The sequence below is a fragment of the Rissa tridactyla genome, chromosome 8 (genome assembly GCF_028500815.1).
Source record: "Rissa tridactyla isolate bRisTri1 chromosome 8, bRisTri1.patW.cur.20221130, whole genome shotgun sequence".
NCBI lineage: Eukaryota > Metazoa > Chordata > Aves > Charadriiformes > Laridae > Rissa > Rissa tridactyla.
Window position 1 is genome coordinate 20,718,318 of NC_071473.1, and position 19,721 is coordinate 20,738,038.

The 19,721-nt window shown below is 46.0% G+C and overlaps 1 pseudogene; it reads left to right on the forward strand.

Moving 5' to 3' along the window:
* The first annotated feature begins 409 nt into the window (after positions 1-409).
* On the forward strand, positions 410-13,452 carry LOC128913726 (tenascin-N-like; annotated as a pseudogene).
* Positions 13,453-19,721: the final 6,269 nt, after the last annotated feature.

The following is a 19,721-nucleotide window of genomic DNA, read 5'->3' on the forward strand; positions in this document are numbered from 1 at the left end:
CATTCCAGACCTGAATGTTAAAGCAGATGTCAAAACCCTGTTGTTTCATTGATGCTTCAAGCTCTTCGAAATAATGGCAGAGTATTTTTGAGCTATTATATTGAAAAAAAAGACTGCAAAACTTCTTAGAAAGGAAAAACAAATCCACAATGAGTGATCCTGCTCATATTTGTATGTGACCCTGGAACTTGGGAGTTTTGACTAAGGCAAATATCAGCCATCACTACCACTAAACTCTGATTCATCACCTAAAATAGCAGAAGCCTTGGGGAAGTCTGAGAGACAGGTCTGCAGGATAGGTAGAAAAGGAGGACCGACAAATGGCTGACACCAGAGGCAGAGAAATGATGGGGCCTATATTTGGTGCTGCTGGAGGGCAAGCAAGAAGGTAATGCTCTAGTCGGTACCCATGGAAGGTGAGGCAGGTCGCCTGCAAGCTCTTCCTGCAAAATTTAGTGGAAAGTTTCATCTAAATGGTAGAACAGTCCTGCTTTCTTCCCACTCTGATTATGCTGGTTTCTCATGGATGCCTGCCTTTCTTGAGGGGCTGTAGAGTGAACTTAGGTTTTTCTGTGTTTTAGCTGGCCAAAGCAGCAAGGCAAACATGAAAGAAATGTCCGTGTGTCATGACAGGTATTGCAGTGGTTAAATCCAGTTGATGTTTCCTAATCCTGCACTTTGAAATGTTCTCCCAGGAGCTGATAGCCCAACCAATGCGGCAACTGACCCACTGACAGAGGACACAGCCACTGTCACAGTTTGAGGCTCCCATAGACAGGTACATGGTGAGATACACCTCAGCTGATGGGGACACCAAGGAAATAGAGGTGAGGAGTGAAAATGACATCATCACCTTACTGGATCTGAAGTCAGGCATGGAATATGTCATGCACATACAGGCAGAGAAGGGACCCCAGCGAAGCAAGAAAGCAAGCACCAGAGCTGTGTCAGGGAAGTTGTAGCAGCGTCAGCGGGAGCTGAGTTTGAATTTAAAACTCCATAAATTTTATTTAGTTTTGTAAAGCTTTTCCTGCTTTGCACAGATTTTTAGTGAGGTAAAAAATTCATGTCATTCTTACTAGTGTGGATGAATAGGTCTCCAGCTCACCTTGAAGACTCTGTTTTGAGTCTTGTTCTGGATAGGCCCTGAGGCAAGGCACCAGTTACTATCAGTGCAGAGAACAGTGAAACAGCCGAAACTTAAGCCTCATAACTGGAACGTGTAATTCACGTTTTGCTTTTTTAAAATGCCATAAACCACCTCTAAGTTTTTTTGGGGTGACTGTTGTGGCCTTTCCCAATAGGACAGGGAGCTCATGCACATTTTGCACAGATAGTCATAACAGAGTGTTTGTTAAAACGGAAAAAATAAATATGTTGGTGTCCTGGTTCCAGCGGGGATAGGGTTAATTTTCCCTGGTATTCCATCCCATATGAGCCATGCCCACCCTGAGCTGCCGGGGGAGGGTGCAGGAAGTGGCCGCTTGGAGCGGGCTGGGGCGTCCCAGGTCCGGTAGGTGAGTTGCGGTGAGCATCAGTTCCGTAATCGTGTTTGTATATTCCTCTATCCATGTTATTGTTGTTGTTTTCTTGTTCCCTTTGCTGTTCTGTTAAACTGCCTTTGTCTCAATCCAAGAGTCTTGCCTTTTTTCTTCCAATTCTTCCTGTATTGGGAAGGCCCGAGCGAGCAGCACGTGGTTCTTTGTTGCCGTCTGAGGCTAAACCACGACAGTTGGTATCATGGAATAAAGTAAGGATCATGTGGAGAATCAAACCTCTGAACAGGATATTTCGTTGCTGTCCCTTGGTGGCCGGGAATCTCCACTGGAAGGTTACTGTGTAATCTGCTTGCAGCAGGATCTGCAGCTAGATTGGGAAATGTCTTGAACCACTGTTTTTCTCAGTTCTTATAATCCAGCCATCCATGGTCCAATGTGGCTGTGTGTATAGGAGCAGTTTCTGCTGATGATTTATAATTTCCTTACCTATGCGCAATCTGTAATTCTGCAGCAGAAAGGAGTGTTTGGGATGCTCCACTCCAGATGTTAACCAACACATTTAAGCATATAAATCAGACTAGACACAGACGGAACTGCCTCAGGGAATCTGTAGGACTGTCTGAAGTTCCCACCCAGAGGAGATTGGTAAGGATCAGTCAAATTTTTAATTATGAAGATCAGTCAATCACCTACTTTCAAGTTGGTCCATTGTCTCAAGCTAGACCATGTTCTCACTGATGCAGGTGACTGGCTGGGGAGCTCCTGGACCATCCAGGGAATTAAGGAATTAAATGCACTGCACATGCCTACAGGCCCAGCCCATACCCAGCTGCAAAGCAATTATAGCTAAAGAACAAACTTGATTTTCATATCACTTGATTTTCATATCACTCAAGAAAATAATTCACTCGATTTTCTTGCCACAGGTGAGAATCTTATACTGCTAACTAGCTGAGCTGTGATTATTCAAATACATGTTCCCAGTCTGTACCGCTCTAGGGTGACACAAAGGAGCCTCAGCATATTTCATTAAAATGAGAATTAACGTATTTTCAACTCAAAAATAGAGGTGAGATTAGTACACACAGGTGGAAATTCACAACTTTTACCATAGCTAATGTGCTATGATAGTGCAGCTAAACTGGTGTGTGGTAAATTACAGTGTGGCTGTCAGATGGTTGTGCATTTGTGCCCTGGAGTTTACAACAATCAGCAGAATAAGCCAGAATAAGAAATGCTGTTCCAATAATTTGGGAGGCATCTGTAAGCCCTTCATTGCCCAGGCTGCTGAGATATATTTAGCAGCTCAGTGAAAAAAAAAAAATGCAACAAACCCAACACAAAAAAACCATGCTGTCTGTATAGGTCATGGGCTGTTGGGCTGTCCTTGGGCTGCCACATTCTTGCAGGCTGCTTTGTGATAGTGCCTCAAGGCTCATGAAGTCTAGCATCATGTTTCTGTCTGTGAAAAGGACAAGGGAAGGATTATGATAATGGGAGGTGATGGAAAGTGTCATTTTTTCTAGTGGAGAATATGAACATAGTTCTCGCTGTCATTGCCTCGTTCTTCGCCTTCAAACCTTCTCTTAAGAAACTGCCAGCATAGTGTCCATGTAGTGGCCAGATGGCTGACAGAAGACCCAGTCACAGTCTCCTGGGATAGGGTCTGGCCTCTGATAGACAGGTACTTGGTGAGATACAGCACAACTGATGGGGACACAAAGAATGTGGAGGTAGGGAAGGACAAGAGCACTGCTGCTCTGTGAAGCCAAGCAAAAAGTATTTACACTGCATGATCAAAATATGGTTTGTAGCTACCAATGAAACTTCTATTAGATTTACCAGTCTGAGCTGGAGAATAAAACAAGGAAGCTTTTGGACACACAAGCCCTTTTGAGGTCTTTGGGCATATAATCATTTCCCAAAGCTCATCTGTTTTTCCAAATATATTTGATAGTCTAAAAAAACATACTACCTCTGCTGATAAAACTTTTGTTATCTGTATCTTTAGACCACTGTCTTTGCCCCAGCACTATACTAAAACTTCCAATCATTACGACTTTTGCTTATAGAAATCGACAGCCCAACTGAGCTGTTGACTGACCAAGTCACAGAGGATGCAATTACTGTTTCCTGGAACAAAGTCCAGGCTTCAGTAGACAGCACAGAGTGAGCTATACCTCAGGTAACAGGGAAACAGAGGAGAGAGAAGTGGAGAAAAATAAGAATGTCACTACCTTGCCAGGACTGAAGCCAGGCACGGAGTATATCATTTACATCTGAAAAAGGATTTTTACATCAGAAAAGGGAGAAAAACAGAGCAAGTGGGCCAGCACTGAGGCTGTAACAGGTAAGAGCGCAATAGGTTAAGAGTATAAGTTACAGCCCAGCTTTGCCTTAACACTGAATAAGTCCATCCTAAGGCAGTTTCCCAGCAGAGGGAGATTCAGGCTTAAGAGATCAGGTCTTCAGGTTAGTGCATCTTGCTGTGAAACCTATTCAGCTCATCAAAGAGCGATTCTAATTACCTATATGTACTACAAATGGGCTGTGTTGTGTTTATTAATAGGGATTAGGGAAAATGAAGCTTTTGCAGCAGTGTCTCATGTATTTGTATAGTCTTGGTTTATTTTAGTTGGTTCATTTGTTTATCCTTCATCATGGAATAGGGAAATGCTCAGTTCCTTTTTGCAGATGAAGAAATTGAAGTGCAGAGAGATTAAAGCATGCAGGATGCCTTTTCTTGCAATAGAATGATTAATCCTTGTTCCTCAGTTGTTCTTACCAGGACTTTCCCCTGTGTGGCCAATCCTGGTTAAGAAGGTGCAGTGATCTGCCCACAACCCAGTGATTGTAACAACATTGTAAAGCTAAATGTCTGAATTGATTGCAAGCTGTTGCAAGTGTTTTACAAGACCCATGTCTCTTACAAGACCCAAATCCCATGGTCAGGGATTTGCTGAAGGAAGATGAGTAAAAGCGTACCTGGATCATCCTGGTCTCTTAACAAAAGAGCTTTGATTGTTCTCTCACTTTCTGGAGAGATGACATCTATGTGAGCTTCAGAGGCTCGTGAAGAAAGTAACAATATCTCTCTTCTGTCCAGGTAAGGACCGGCTGTGCTGTTCCCTTGGAAAACTTCCATAAGAATTAAAGGATTAAAGACCCCAGTCAAATCACCTTAGACCTTGATACCTCCCAGCTTTGTGGGTCCAATCAGTGTGTGATTGGAAACAGGACTTGAAAAAGAAAGAAACTGGCAAGGCCCTTGAGGGGAAGGAGTGTTACAGTACACCCTGACCATGACAGCCTGTGTTCTTCACTTTCAACACTCTCTGCAGAAATTGACAGCCCGGCTCCCCTAGTGACTGACCAAGTGACAGAGGACACAGCCACCATCTCCTGGGACAAGGTCCAGGCTCTCATAGATAGGTACACAGTGAACTACATCTCTATTGATGGTGACACAGAGGAGGTGGAAGTGGGAAGGAATGAGACCACCACGACTTTGACAGGACTGAAATCTGGCATTGAATATGTCATCATCCTTTGGGCGAGAAAGGAACCTGACAGAGCAAGAGGATCAGGACTGAGGCAGTGACAGGTATTCCAGAGAATCTTTGTTCTTCTGCATGGAACTATGGTGTGGACGTGATCTCAATTTCTGTCCTGTTTTTTTCTGACCTGTTGCAGAGCATATACTAGACACCGGTTTGTCTTGTGGTTACCCATGATGTGGGGACATCCATGCTACAGAAACCTTCAAGCTTCAGGTAGAGATGGTGCCAAGCCTAGAGAACTTTTAGGAACCAATGACTGCTTTGTTATTTCAGAAACTATCAGCCCAGTGTGAGCTTCACAGCACTTTGCTAAAGCACTGTGGTCCTCGCTTATGAGCTTTGCCTGCTCTTTTTGGTCTTCAGGTATGCTAAGCTTTGTAGGTGTGGCTGAGCTCTGCCCCACCATATACACTAAACTTAGGACGATTCAACTAGTGTCACTGATAAGAACAGTATTTATCAACGAATCAAGACTTGGAAGGAAACACCCCTATTTTAATCTTCTCACAAAACATGAAAGGGTAGCAAATGGTTTGAGCCTGGATAAAGCCTCTTAACTACCAGTAGTTCCCTTTGTATAATCAAGGCTTTTGCTTACAGCGGTTGCCTGCTAAGCTGAAGACTGACTGATTGGCAGAGGATACTGCTAGCGTTTCCTGGGAAAGAAGGAGAGATGGAGTAGGGCACAGGTCTCGCTAACCTGATTAGTTTGAAGACAGATGTGGCATACATCATCTGTGTGTGGGCAGGGAATGGAAGCAGAGCAAGAGGGCAGGCACAAACACCCCCATGGGTGACCTGTGGAAATCTTGGGTTGTAACTTTGCAGCTATGGAAGATGGAATTAGCCATGATTACTTTCTCCTTTGGCCACCTCTTTTGCTAAGGCCTTCTTCCCTCAGTCATACTATAGAGAAGTGTTAGACCTTGCTGGAACTTCACATCTCAAAAAGAGATATTTGTTGGGCAGGGTGATAAAGGGGAGCAGAGTGTTGGTCAGTCTCTCACATCTTTTTCTTTGCCCTAGTGTACCCAGTGGCAGTGAGGACCCCAGGGCTGTGCATGCTCCCAAATAACTGGTATAATGGATCTCTCTTGAGGCTGTGTTAGACCTAAATTCTTATGAACCTTAAATTTCAGTCAGACCTCCTACTGCACAATCATTCTTCCCTGTATCTCTGCTTGATAATTTACTGAAGATAATTACTTGATAATTTACTCGATAATTAATGAAGCTGACTGTGCCTCAGTGCCTTATCTTGTCTTACTTCAGTTCTGCATTGTCAATAGCAAGTGTGATTAGCCACTGAGACACAGTAAAGCTACAGATGAGTTAGTCCATTTCCGTCTTGGCTTCCTGAGGGTAGGATCATGGGGCTTTAGAAAGCAAAAGTATTAAGGGGAACACGTGTATCTTTTAGTTACCCACACTTTCTACTCTGCACATTATTTCTTAGAAATGGATAACCCAAAGAACATGGTAACTGACCAAGCAACAGAGGACACAGCCACCATCTCCTGGGATAGCGTCCAAGCTCCCATAGACAGGTATATGCTGAGCTACACTTCTGCTGATGGGGACGCCAAGGAAATAGAAGTGGGGAAGGACAGGAGCATTACTGACAAGACTGAAACCAGGCATGAAGTACACCATCGATCTCTGCGCAGAGCTGGGAAGCAAGGAGAGCAAGAGAGTGAGCACTGACATGCTGACAGGTAATTGTGGGCAGGAGGGAAGTGAAACAGGGTAGAAGGACCCTACTCCTTTGTTATTTTACATTTTATCATTTCTCTTGCATTAGTGGGTAATGAACATCTACATTGACAAACGCATTCTGAAGATTCAAGTGTGTGAGTATAGACTATTGTAACAGAGACTACTCTTATAGAAGTGGCAGATGTCCTAATACAGGAGTAATAACAATGGATGGTACCCAGCTTATTTCACTAGTCCTTAATTAAAAGCATGCAGTGCTTCATGTGCTGCTATCAAACCTACCAATAACAGAGTTTTAATAACCAAAGTTAAACCATTTTAGAATTGGGGACAGTTAAAAATAATGCCCTGCCCTTTGACTCATGACTTTAGACTGGTCTTAGGAGACTGCCAAGCAGGCTTAAATCTGTCCTGTTCAGTCAGCCATAAGGATTATGGTGTACAGGGAACATTTCAGGGTCACTCCATATTCATTGGCCTTGCTAATGTACTTTTCTTAGTTTATGAATCAAGCTGGTGTGAGATAGAAAGGTTGAAGCTTGGATTTAGGGCAAGATGCCAAGCAGTTCCCCAGTGCTTACAGAGGTCAAGGGCAGCTGATGGGGACAAATGGAGATCTCTTGAGGCCAAAAGACTGAACCTGTCCGGAACTGCAAATGCAAGGAGAGTTTCAGCAAATTGAAATGTTGGGGTATTTTCTGAACTGGAGTGAAAACAGAGACACCTGGAAATTTCACATGAAGTTAAATTTCTGGGAAAGGGAATGCATTTAGTGTTAATAGGGATATTCTTTAAATATCTGCACAAAAAACCCATGGGATGTTTTTTGGTGGTTGTGTGTGTGTGTTATATTTCCAAGAGTAATGACACTTCTGCTAAAATAATACAACTTCTGAGGAGGAAAAAAAAATACATTTTCTTACTCAAGGTGATGGCTGATTATTCCCTAGCATTAAAATCGGCTGTGGCAGGGACCTTTTCTGTGGTCAAGGACTTTTTCTGCACCCAAGGAAACTGCTGACTGGCTTCAAGAGCAGTGCTGTGAAACGGTAGGACTCTCTAAGGCTCCCCTTTCCATCCCTTGATGGATTTGGTACCTTTTAGCTCCCTCTTCTGTCCAGCGGGAGGTATACATGTAGCGAGCTACTCTTCAGAAGATTTCTGTCTCATTTTTCTTAAAGCAATTGTTTAGCAGTCTCACAAATGAAGCATGAGATCATTAGATAATGAACTAATGTTTAACTCGGAGCCTAGAGAAAGGTAGTCTTCAGTTATAATGAATAGCCATTGTTTTAAACAACATGCTCTGTGAACATTGGTGTTACTGTCCCTGTTGTTCTCATATTCGATGTTTTTTTTTTTCTTCTTCTCTGCCTTTGTATCTGTTTTAAGTGGTAACCCTATACACAAGGAGTGCAGTGTTTCCTGGGAGAAGCCACACTGCTCCACTCTTCTCATTACCTAAGACAGACATAGCTTGGCCTTGTCTTCTTCTGTGGCCTTTTCACAACTGTAATATTTCATTGATGCATCATAATTCTTGTTATGATTATCCTTATAGCACTCTTCAAGGTCTAGGAAGTGTTTTTTCCTGGTTTATATGGAGAAGAACTGAATCAACAGACAATTTAAATGACCAGAGAGGTCTACGGAATAGCAGGGAATTGAGATGAATTACTCCGTTATAGTTTGTTATAAACTCAGGAGGAGCTGGGGGGTTAGAGAACTCTTCCCTGAAGGCCAACACTGCCCACGAAGAACATTCTTTCTAAAACTTGTAAAGCCAGACAAACCTACTCCTTAAATTGTTTTCCTTAAGATGTTCCCAAAACACCCGAATATAGCAAGCACAGGATGAGAATTAGTGAGAGGCTTCTTCAATTTCTGTTACTTCCAACTGAGCTGTAGAAATTGCTTTTATCCTGAGGGAAGCACTGCAGCCCTGCTGTGGGTATCTCGTAAGACAGATGCTTTTTGACAACTGCTGTGAACTGTCATTGCTTAAAAATAATCCTGTTCTTCTCATGCTGAACTTGGGCAGTCTGACTGCACAGGAAAAGTCTGGCTCAGCCTTTGAAGTCAGCGTAAGGCCTGGTGTCCCATATACAGCACAGACTAAACTGCAAAACTGAGGTTTTCTTTGTATTCCTGCATTTATTAAAGAAGGCTGAAGCATGACAACAATAAAGCCTGCAAAGTCATTCTTTATCTGCAGTAGGGAAACAAGGAGTAAGGGCTCTCAGTAGGCCACACTAGGGCCATGCTCCAGGATTGAGGCGTAGAGCTAAACCTGACCTATCTGTTAACGCTCCTCAGAGATGAGTGTGGTGGAGGCTTCTCAAGCAGACGTGTCAGGAAATCCTGTGCCCTGTACAGTTGAGCTAATTGCAGGACTCACAAAACATTCTAAACCAGATTTGTAGCAGACCTTGCCATGTTTGGTCTAGGCTTCCATCTCTTCTTGCTAGCTGTGAAGGTCACTGGGTGACTTCAGTAGTTCCCAGTTAATAGGATCAGGCATTGAAAGCTCAGCTCAAGCGCTGCACTGCGGATGCTGTCTTTCGTTTATGCAATGGGACTTGAATTTTCTGTTCTTTTTCAATAGAGATTGATCCTCCCAAGAACCTTCATGTATCATATGTGACTCGTTCTACCGGTGTAGTTACCTGGACTCCTCCTGCAGCACACATTGATGGCTATGCTCTGACCTACCAGGTCATGAGCAAGGTTCAGCAAATTCCTTAGCCCTGCAGACCCCACTGAAATCACCCCTATGATTATGGGCTCTGCCGGTTGGGTCTTGTGGGTATATAGTCCCCAGGAAAACAATTTTGAGCGGGAATTTATGCTATCTACTGCCCAGGGAGGGAGAGCTTAAGGAAGGAGATGTGCTACTGTCATAAGAAGAAGATATGGAGGGACTCTGTGACAGTGGAACACCTCTTACCAACAGATCTCCAGATGCAGAGAACACATTTTCTTCTTCATTTCTCTTTTCTCACTTGATATTATCTGGAAGTGCAGCGCTCACCAGGATAGAGTGTCCTCGGTGTCCTAACAGTGTATCTTGAGACCTTGCCCCAAATCTTCCCAGGAGATGGACTCCATGGATATACTGTGAATATGCCTGTCTGAACTCTACAAGAAAAACCTGTAAATATATACGGAGTATGAGGTACTGTGGTCCAGAAAAGCTAAATACTACTCAGAATTGGGTTTGATATGTTTTATTTGGCAGGAAGTACAGATGAGTCCTAGTGAACAACGGTTTGTGCTGGAAGGACTGGAACAAGGAGTGAGGTATACCGTCTTTGTGACGGCCTATAAGGGAGATCGCCAGAGCAGAAAGACAGACAGTACCTTCTCAACAGGTAGGATTTGGCCTTGGTTGTTGCATTTTTCCCTGTGCTCTGCAGCTGTTGTGCTTTATGGTAGAGGTCAGAGATAGAGTTCATATTCTACAAATGCACTGGAGAACTACATGATCATAAGCAAACCATCTAGCTAGTCAATGATGTGTCTCCTAGCTTGGAGCCCATTCTAAGCCACACCATCTGGAGGCTTGGAAAAACAACGGGATAGCATGTATGGAGATTGCCCACACTGGTCAGTGCTGTTGGCAAACATTGCTAGCCAACTGCAGGACAAAGCCTCCTGGTGAGCTGCCAGTGAGCAGGAGAGATGATGATATGCTAGAGATCTTTCTGCACCATCCTAGTAACAGTAGGGCACAGCTGTTTAAGTACTCCTGTGGCATTGCTTAGCTGCCCAAGTTGTTTTCAGAGGTCAGCAAATGTACACCAGAATGGCAGCAAATCAAACAAAAGCTCATGCCAACTTGCTGTGGGAGTGTCTTGTACTGTGCCAGTGCCCACAGGGCTTGCCAATTGTGGACAAATTGTGAAATGCAGAGAAATTAAAGTCCCTTTTTACTGGCACTCCCACTTTCACAAACAAGGGCTCTTCTTCCTGTTCTCACTGCAACCCAGGACGGCATCTCTTGCAGCCTCCTGAGACCCCATGCACGTGCCAGCTTCTAGGCAGTGGGGAAGGCTGCCAGCAGCAACTTGCTGATGCAGCTCACTGCCTGAGTGTACAGTGGAAGCTGCTTGTTTCTTTACTTCTCTTCCAGTACCATAGTCCTTAGGAGATTGCTAAGGGTGTGAAATATCTCCTCCAGCTCTATGGCCTGCTTTGCTGATGTCAAGTTTTTTGCTGTCTTTGTTCTCACAGTTAGCTTCCTCTACCCATATTCCATGGACTGCAGCCAGATGCAGCAGAATGGAAATGCCTCCAGCAGCATTTACAGTATTTACCTGAATGGGGATGGCAGCAGGCTGATGCAAGTGTACTGTGACATGACCACTGATGGAGGCAGGTGGATAGTCAGTGATTCTCTGCTCCTCTATTTATTTTTTTTTAACGAAGGTAATCAAGTGGACGCGGTACTGGTGTTAGCTGAGGCTCCCTTTGCTCTACTGCACTACCGTATTTCAGCTCCTGCCTTGACTGAGTGGCATGTTTTAGGAAGAGTGGTGGATCCTGATGTAGCCCCTCAGACTGTCAGTAGGAATGCTGTGCAAGGCTCAAAGGCTTTTTCATTGTTCGGTTGTGAATGCCACAGTGGCTCATATTATTGCTGATGGAGGACAATGACTGAGTTATGACAGCTTATTTCGTTATCTCTTGACAATTGGGTCATGGGAATTGTATATGAGGGTGCTTTCAGCCCTTCCCTAAGATGAGGTAGTACAGCTTATCTTAACTGCCTTTCATAATGAGTTAACTAAGCTATATTATCTCATCCTGACCACAGTATGAGGTTACATATATGGACAGTTAATGCAGTTCAGCTGATGTCTGTTAGTATTTTAAATGCTAGTGCTGTGAGCATGCACCTGGACCCTGACCACACAGTAGTTGTTGAGTGGTTGAAGGGAATCTGGAGGCAGAAGCACAAAAGCTTTGAGGTGAGGAATGTATACGAACATGACAGAGTGAATCAGAGGTTCTCTGATAGCTGCTTCCCTAAATGACCAAATAAAAATATCTTTATTCCCTTCTTCACCTTTCATTTTCAGTAATAAGTGATTTTATTCATTGAAATAAATTGCTGCATGTTACTGCCCAAGTCCCTCTGATTTTGGTAAAGTTTAGAAACCCACATGTCTCTGTGGATATTGTCCCTAAGCTTGTTCTGTCTAAGTGTTTAGATCATGCTCAGATTTGTGCTGTCCATAGATATTTGTGGAAAGTAAACTGTAAAATTTGCACAACTAAGTATTCACCCCAGTCAGAAAATGGAAATCGATTTCTGCGTGTACCCTGCTCAGGTGCGGTGTTCCATCCTCTAGAGTTGTCTCTTCCTGAATGCTTCCCCTTTTTGTCTGTGTTTGAATCAGAATGGGCATTTCTCACTCCCAACCTCCCTGTCTCTCCTCAGCCTGTCATGAACTCTCAAACAGCAACCTTTGCTTTGCAGGTGTTTCAGAGGCAGAGCATTGGCGAGATGGACTTCTACAAACACTGGAAAAATTATGTGGAAGGCTTTGGAGATCCCACTGGGGAATTCTGGCTTGGTACAGTACAAGGGTGTGACCAAGTGAAGAGCTGAAGATTAGCTTTCCAGCAGCATCTAAATACTGAAATATCCACACACCGCCCCCCCAAGCCTGCAGTCTGGAACTGTCAGCTTTTTTTGTCCTCCCTAGAAGTGCCAGTGAAGCATTGAGGGATTTCTAAAGGCCCAATAAGTCTTTCCACTGGCATGTTTGGGCTTTGGAGTAGTCTCAGAGCAAGGCAAACTCTGTAAAGGTTTATTTCAGGCTTATGTGTTCTTTTGGGAGGAAAAATAAAGAAATTGCATTTGTGAAAATGCAAAGTCCAGGATACTTCACAAAACTTGGTGTATTAGGTCATTTTTTGTCTGTCCTGTTCTGTTAGAGAGCTCTGCATAGATCAGAGAATCCAGTACTAAATAGGTCAAGGTCTTTGGAGTAAGAATCTTTAAATGTTCTGGGAAAAATAACATTGCACTACAGCCAGTCTTGCACTGGTTTAGGCTGTTTGTGTGTTTCTGATACTGCTGTCTCTTGCTAGAAAATGAGATAAGACAGAATAAACTTGGCAAAATGCCACAACAGCATCAAGCAGGGAAGGAGGGAGGCAGGAAATAGCTGATTTAACCACCATGGTCACAGGATGAGAGTCTAGGACTGCAAAGGCGAGCAGGCTTTTCTCTTTTAAGTGTAATTCTTTTTTGTTCTAGGTCTTGACAAGCTGCGCAATCTCTCAAGCAGCAGCCCCATCTGCCATGAGCTCTGGGTGGATTTGTGGACAGACAGCGATTCTGTCTATGCTGGCTACGACTTCTTCCAGATTGCCTCAAGCAGGGACGGATACAGGCTGTTGGTGGGGAATTACAGAGGCAATGTCGGTGAGTGCCTTGTACTTGTGCTGCCTCTGCTTCGCACAGGGAAGCAAATGCTGGGACCCGTGTATTTGTTTTGCCAGTAACATGGGACCTCCTCACTGAGAAGACCAGCTCCAGTGCAGGTAAGTCCACTCTGGGGAAGGGAATAGCGGCAAAAAAGAATCATGGAATCATAGAATCTTCATGGTTGGAAAGGACCTTTGAGATCATCGAGTCCAACCATACACACACAAAAAAACCCAAACCCCTACAATCTCTGCCACTAGAGCATGCCCTGAAGTGCCACATCTAGACGTTTCTTAAACACCTCTAAGGATGGTGACTCAACCACCTCCCTGGGCAGGTTCTTCCAGTGCCTGACCACTCTTTCAGTAAAGTAATTCTTCCTAATATCTAATCTAAACCTCCCCTGCCCCAGCTTCAGACCATTTCCTCTGGTCCTGCCATTATTCACCTGGGAGAAGAGGCCAACACCCACCTCTCTCCAGTCTCCTTTCAGGTAGTTGTAGAGGGCAATAAGTTCTCCCCTCAGCCTCCCCTTCTCCAAGCTAACCATGCCCAGCTCCCTCAGCCTCTCCTCATGGTAGCTCTCCTCTGGACACGCTCCAGCACTTCAATTGTTTTTGGGGCTTTTCGAAGCTGGGAAAAGCACCCCCACACACATCTCCATAGAAGAAGCCCCTTGGGAGCTTTTGCTGAGCAAGCAAGTGGCGAGTGGGTGTCATTCAGGGCATCACCCAGGAGTACCATGACAAGGGTGGGCTTCCTGGGTGGGTGAAGAGACCGGGCAAACAGGGCGTGACACAACAGTCTGGTCACAGCAGTTCGCACGGCGGAGCACTGAAAGATTGCTAACCTGGCCAGGAAGCGATGGTATCTACTGGGAAGAAGACCATGGCATCCATAAGCTCTGCACCCACCAGCTCTGATGCAGCTTCCCAGACAGAGCTCTTGTGGGAACGTGCTGCCATACAGGCATCAGGCTGCGGGGTGTGCCCTGCTCTTACACCGGTGTCGGATGGCAGTGGTGGGCACACCTGTGGGAGATGTGCCCAGGTAGAGTAGCTTCTATGCTTAGTGATGGAGCTCAGGGAGGAGGTAAGCAGGTTGAGGGCCATCAGGGAATGCAAGAGAGGGACAGATGCTTGGAGTAGCCCATGACAGAAACCAAGCAGGCAAACAGAACCGCTGCTACAGAGAACTCCCTGTCCTCTCTCCGCCCGACTGAATGTGGTGACTTGGAGGACATGGGGAAATGGCAAGAAGTTCCTGACTGGTGCAACAGGTGCCACCACTGTTGTGACTGCCCAGTGACTACCCCACCTTCCCAGATGCCGTTGTCTAACAAGTATAGTGCTCTGCAAGGGAACCTGGATGATGGTAAGTATGGTAGTTCTCCTACCTTGGAGGTGTCAGCAAGGTCTAGTCAGACCATCCCCCACATCAAAACCTCTGCAGTAAAGAACAAAAGACAGGTCATTGTCATAGGTGACTCGCTACTGAAGGGAGCAGAAAGCCCAATACGCAGGCCGGACCCGATACACAGGGAGGTCTGCTGCCTCCCTGGGGCCCGGGTCAAGGATGTGAAGAAGCAGCTTCCTTCCCTGGTACGGCCCTCAGATTATTAGGCCCTTTTGATCTTTCAGGTAGGCAGCAACGAGGTAGCGAGGAGAAGTCCAAGGGCAATGAAGAGAAATTTCAGGGCCCTGGGACAACTGGTCAGGGGATTGGGATTGCAAGTTGTGTTCTCCTCTAGCCCCCTCAGTTGCGGGGAATGATGAGGGAGTAAATAGGCGGAGCCAGCAGATCAATGCTTGGCTCCGAGCCCGGTGCCTCTGGCAGGACTTTGGGTTCTTTGACAAGATGCCAGGCCGACTGGTAACAGGCGGGAATAGCTTATCTTGTAAGGGGAAAAGGGTTCTAGGACAAGAGTTATTGGGGCTCATTGAGAGAGCTTTAAACTAGATTTGAAGGGGGGGTGGGGATGCTACTGGGCCTGCCGGTGAGGTGCCTGAGTGTAGTAGATCAGCACTTATGGGGGAGCGTGCCAGTATTTCTGAGAGCCAGAAGGCATACCACATCTCAAGGGTGAAAACTATATACACAACTCCCTCTCTGAAATGCTTATACACCAATGCACGCAGCATGGGGAATCAACAGGAAGAGCTGGAGATCTGTGTGCAGTTGCAGGGCCATGATCTCATTGCAATTACGTGCTGGGACAGCCCACATGACTGGAATGCTGCCATGGATGGCTGTGTCCTTTTCAGGAAAGACAGGCCAGTCAGGCGAGGTGGTGGAGTTGCTCTCTATGTGAGAGAGCATCTGGAATGTATCAAGCTCCCACTGGGGGCAGATGAAGAGAGAGTTGAGAGCTTGTGGGTAAGGATTAAGGGGCAGGTGAATATGAGGGACACCGTCACCTGATCAGGATGGGGAAGCTGATGAGGCTTTCTACAGACACCTGAAAGTAACCTCGCAATCACAGGCCTTGGTTCTCATGGGGGACTTCAATCACCATGGTATCTGCTGCGAAGGCTACACAGCCAGGCATGCACAGTCCAGAAGGTTCCTCCAGTGCATTGATGATAACTTTTTGACACAGGTGGTGCGGGAGTCAACAAGGAGGAGGAGTACTACTGGACCTGGTACTGACAAACACAGAGGGACTGGTGGAGGACATTAAGGTTGGGGGCAGCCTTGGCTGTAGTGATCATGAGAAAATAGAGTTCAGGATCATGGGTAGCACGCATAAAACAACAACAAGTAGAACTGCAACCTTGGACTTCAGGAGGGCTAACTTTGACTTCTTCAAGAAACCGCTTGGAGAGATCCCATGGGCTATGGATCTGGAAGGCAGGAGGTCTCAAGAGAGCTGGTTGATATTCAAACACCCCTCTCTCCAAGCTCAGGATCGCTGCATTCTTAAGAAATGGGGCAAGGGACGCAGGCGACCTGCGTGGTTGAGCAGCGAGCTTCTAAAAAAGCTCAAGTGGAAGAAGGAAGTTTACAGTAAGTGGAAGAAGGGACTGACTACTTGGGAAGATTACAAGAATGCCGTCAGAGCATGCAGGGATGAAATGAGGAAAGCCAAGGCCTCCTTGGAATTAAACCTGGCAAGGGATGTCAAGCTCAACAGGAAGGGCTTCTTCAAGTATATTGGAGGCCAAAGGAAAACTAGAGAAATTGTGGGCCTGCTGTTGAATGAGACAGGAGCCATGGTGACAGAGGATGCGAAGAAGGTGGAGTTACTGAATGCGTTTTTGCTCCTGTCTTTACTGCTCGGGACAGCCCTCAGGAGTCCCAGGCTTTGGAGAAAGTAACAGGGAAAGTCTGGATGGAGGAAGACTTCCCCTTGGTTGAGGAGGATCAAGTGAGAGATCAATTTAAGTCAATTAGATGTCCACAAGTCCATGGGTCCTGATGGGATGCACCCGGGAGTGCTGAGGGAACTGGTGGAAGTCATTGCTGGGCTGCTCTCCATCATCTTTGAAAGGTCCCGGAGAACAGGCGAGGTGCCTGAGGACTGGAGGAAAGCCAATGTCACGCCAGTCTTCAAAAAGGGCAAGAAGGAGGACCCGGGGAACTACAGGCCAGTCAGCCTCAGCTCCATCCCTGGAAAGATGATGGAACAGCTCGTTCTGGGAGTCATCTCAAGGCATGTGGAGGAAAAGAAAGCTACTGGAAGTAGTCAACGTGGACTCACAAAGGGGAAATCATGGCTGACTAATCTGATAGCCTTCTATGATGGAATGACTGGATGGATAGATGAGGGTAGGGCAGTGGATGTTGTCTACTTTGACTTCAGCAAGGCTTTCAACACAGTCTCCCACAGCATCCTCGTAGGGAAGCTTAGGAAGAGTGGGTTAGATGAATGGCCAGTGGGGTGGATTAAAAACTGGTTGAAAGACAGAGCTCAGAGGGTCATGATTAGGGGCACAGAGTCTAGTTGGAGATCAGTGACAAGTGGTGTTCCCCAGGGGTCAGTACTGGGTCCAGTCCTCTTCAATATATTCATCAATGACCTGGATGAGGGGATAGAGTGCACCCTCAGCAAGTTTGACGATGACACAAAGCTGGGGGGGGGGGGCGTGGCTGAAACACCGGAAGGCTGTGCCGCCATACAGAGAGACCTGGACAGGCTGGAGAGCTGAGCAGAGAGGAACCTTATGAAATTCAACAAGGGCAAGGGTAGGGTGCTGCACCTGGGGAGGAATAACCCCCTGCACCAGGACAGGTTGGGGGCTGACCTGCTGGAGAGCAGCTCTGTGGAAAGAGACCTGGGAATTCTGGGGGACAACAGGATGACCATGAGCCAGCAATGTGTGCTCGTGGCCAAGAAGGCCAAGGGCATCCTGGGGTGCATCAAGAAGAGTGTGGCCAGCAGGTGGAGGGAGGTCATCCTCCCCCTCTGCTCTGCCCTGGTGAGGCTGCACCTGGAGTACTGTGTCCAGTTCTGGGCTCCCTGGTTCGAGAAGGACAGGGAACTGCTGGAGAGGGGACAGCAAAGGGCTACCAAGATGATGAGGGGACTGGAACACCTCTCTTATGAAGAAAGGCTGAGGGATTTGGGTCTCTTCAGTCTGGAAAAAAGACGGCTGAGGGGGGGCCTTATCTGCGCTTATAAATACTGAAAGGGTGGGTGTCAGGAGGATGGGGCCAGGCTCTTTTCAGTGGTGCCCAGTGACAGGACAAGAGGTAACGGGCACAAACTGGAGCATGGGAAGTTCCACCTAAATATGAGGAGGAACTTCTTTCCTTTGAGGGTGGCAGAGCCCTGGCACAGGCTGCCCAGAGAGGTGGTGGAGTCTCCATCTCTGGAGGCATTCCAAGGGTGGGTGTCAGGAGGATGGGGCCAGACTCTTTTCAGTGGTGCCTGTCTATTCCCTACTCTTCTTCTATTCAAAGAGATGGGTTTTGGGAAATGTTGTCAGGCTGCTGGAAAGGCTCATTAACCCAGGTGAGGTCTGTAGTCTGGGTTCCTCAGCCTCCACTATCACATCTCTCCGGGTGATTTGCTCTATATTTTGCTTGTCTCCCAGCCCAAAGAAAAGCCTAAGGAGACATGTAGTGAATTAATGTTCATACTTTTGGGTAAGGCCCAGAATAGGGTGAGTGTAAGGGCTATACTTCTTCAAGCTCTGCTTACCATCCCAAGCCTGTCTCTGCATACCACTTGCCTAAGAGGCCATTTACAGACCATGAACAAAATTCTCTGACTCCCATCTGCCACCTTCTGCTTTTTCATTAGCAGTGTGGTAGCTGGCGATGCTGAAATGATAATGCTTGTCATCCACCTCTAAAATGAACATCTCTAAGTTAAACTGATCCTGCACGGTCTCTGTCAGGCCTTTCTTCCAAGCTGTCTGCAGATTCAGGCAGTGTCCAGTACATGGTTTCACATTTGGCTGCTTTTTTCCTCACAGCCATAAAGGTGAGCTTTATTTTATTTCCCTCAGCAGATATTAAAATTCTGGACCACCAGCTACAGCCAGTGAAGAAGTATGAGCTCACCAAATGATGCTTGCTCAAAGGCTTCCTTGTCTGAGCAGATTGGAACATGATTGCCCTATGTCTTAATGGCCTTTCCTATCCCAATGCTAAGCTGAATTTTAAAGAATCCTTCCCAGACTTTGGGGAAGCAATAAAATTGCAAATAAAGGAGGTCTTAAAATATTTCTGTCGTCTTTGCTTTGGGTGGCAGACTTATTTTTTTATCTATTTAAACTAAGCCTTCTTTACAGAGATGGAGCGATATGCAGGCCCAGACTGGGGGTGTGAATATTAGGCCTTTGCAGCCTGCTCCAAAACAGGGATGGGGACTATGTGATTTCTTCATGACTTAATACTGCAAAGTGGCTGCTAGGAACTGGTTGAGGGGAGCTAGCTAGAGAATAGTCTCTCAAAGATGAGTGCCAAATTCTTCATGGTACTTTTAAGACTGTGCCTCTTGTGTGGGTGGGCCAGCAGAGACTCATCTGAGCTGCGTTAGGATATCCAAGCTGCAATATGGGGGAAGGAGGAGAGTAATGGAGGGAGGAAGGGAAAGGAAAATTGTACTTCAATTGTTTTGCAAGCTCTGTGCTAAGAGCATGAGAGAAAGACACAGGGAAATGATGAGGGTTCTTTACTGTGGTGATTTCTTCCCGTCACCTGCTTTATCTGTAGGAAAGGACAGGTTTCACTATGTTGTTCAGTTAAAGGGCACAGTGTAGACATGAGGAAGGTGACTGAGGAGGACTGGAGGACTAGCATGACACACAGCCACTCTAAAAGTAAGCGTATGCTCTAAAAAACAGCAGGCGTGATTGTGTCCAGCAGCTTTTTCCTGTACAGAGATAAAATACGATCCTCTTCTAAAGCTGAATCTTACCTCAGAGCAGGGAATATTCTCCTAAGCAATATGAGTTTTGTATTTCAGAGGTAAAGGCAAGTAAGACACCTTATTTGCCATTTCTGCAGTATTGACTTGTCCCTCCTAATTATGGGCCCCTCTTTCACCAGGAAGGGCCG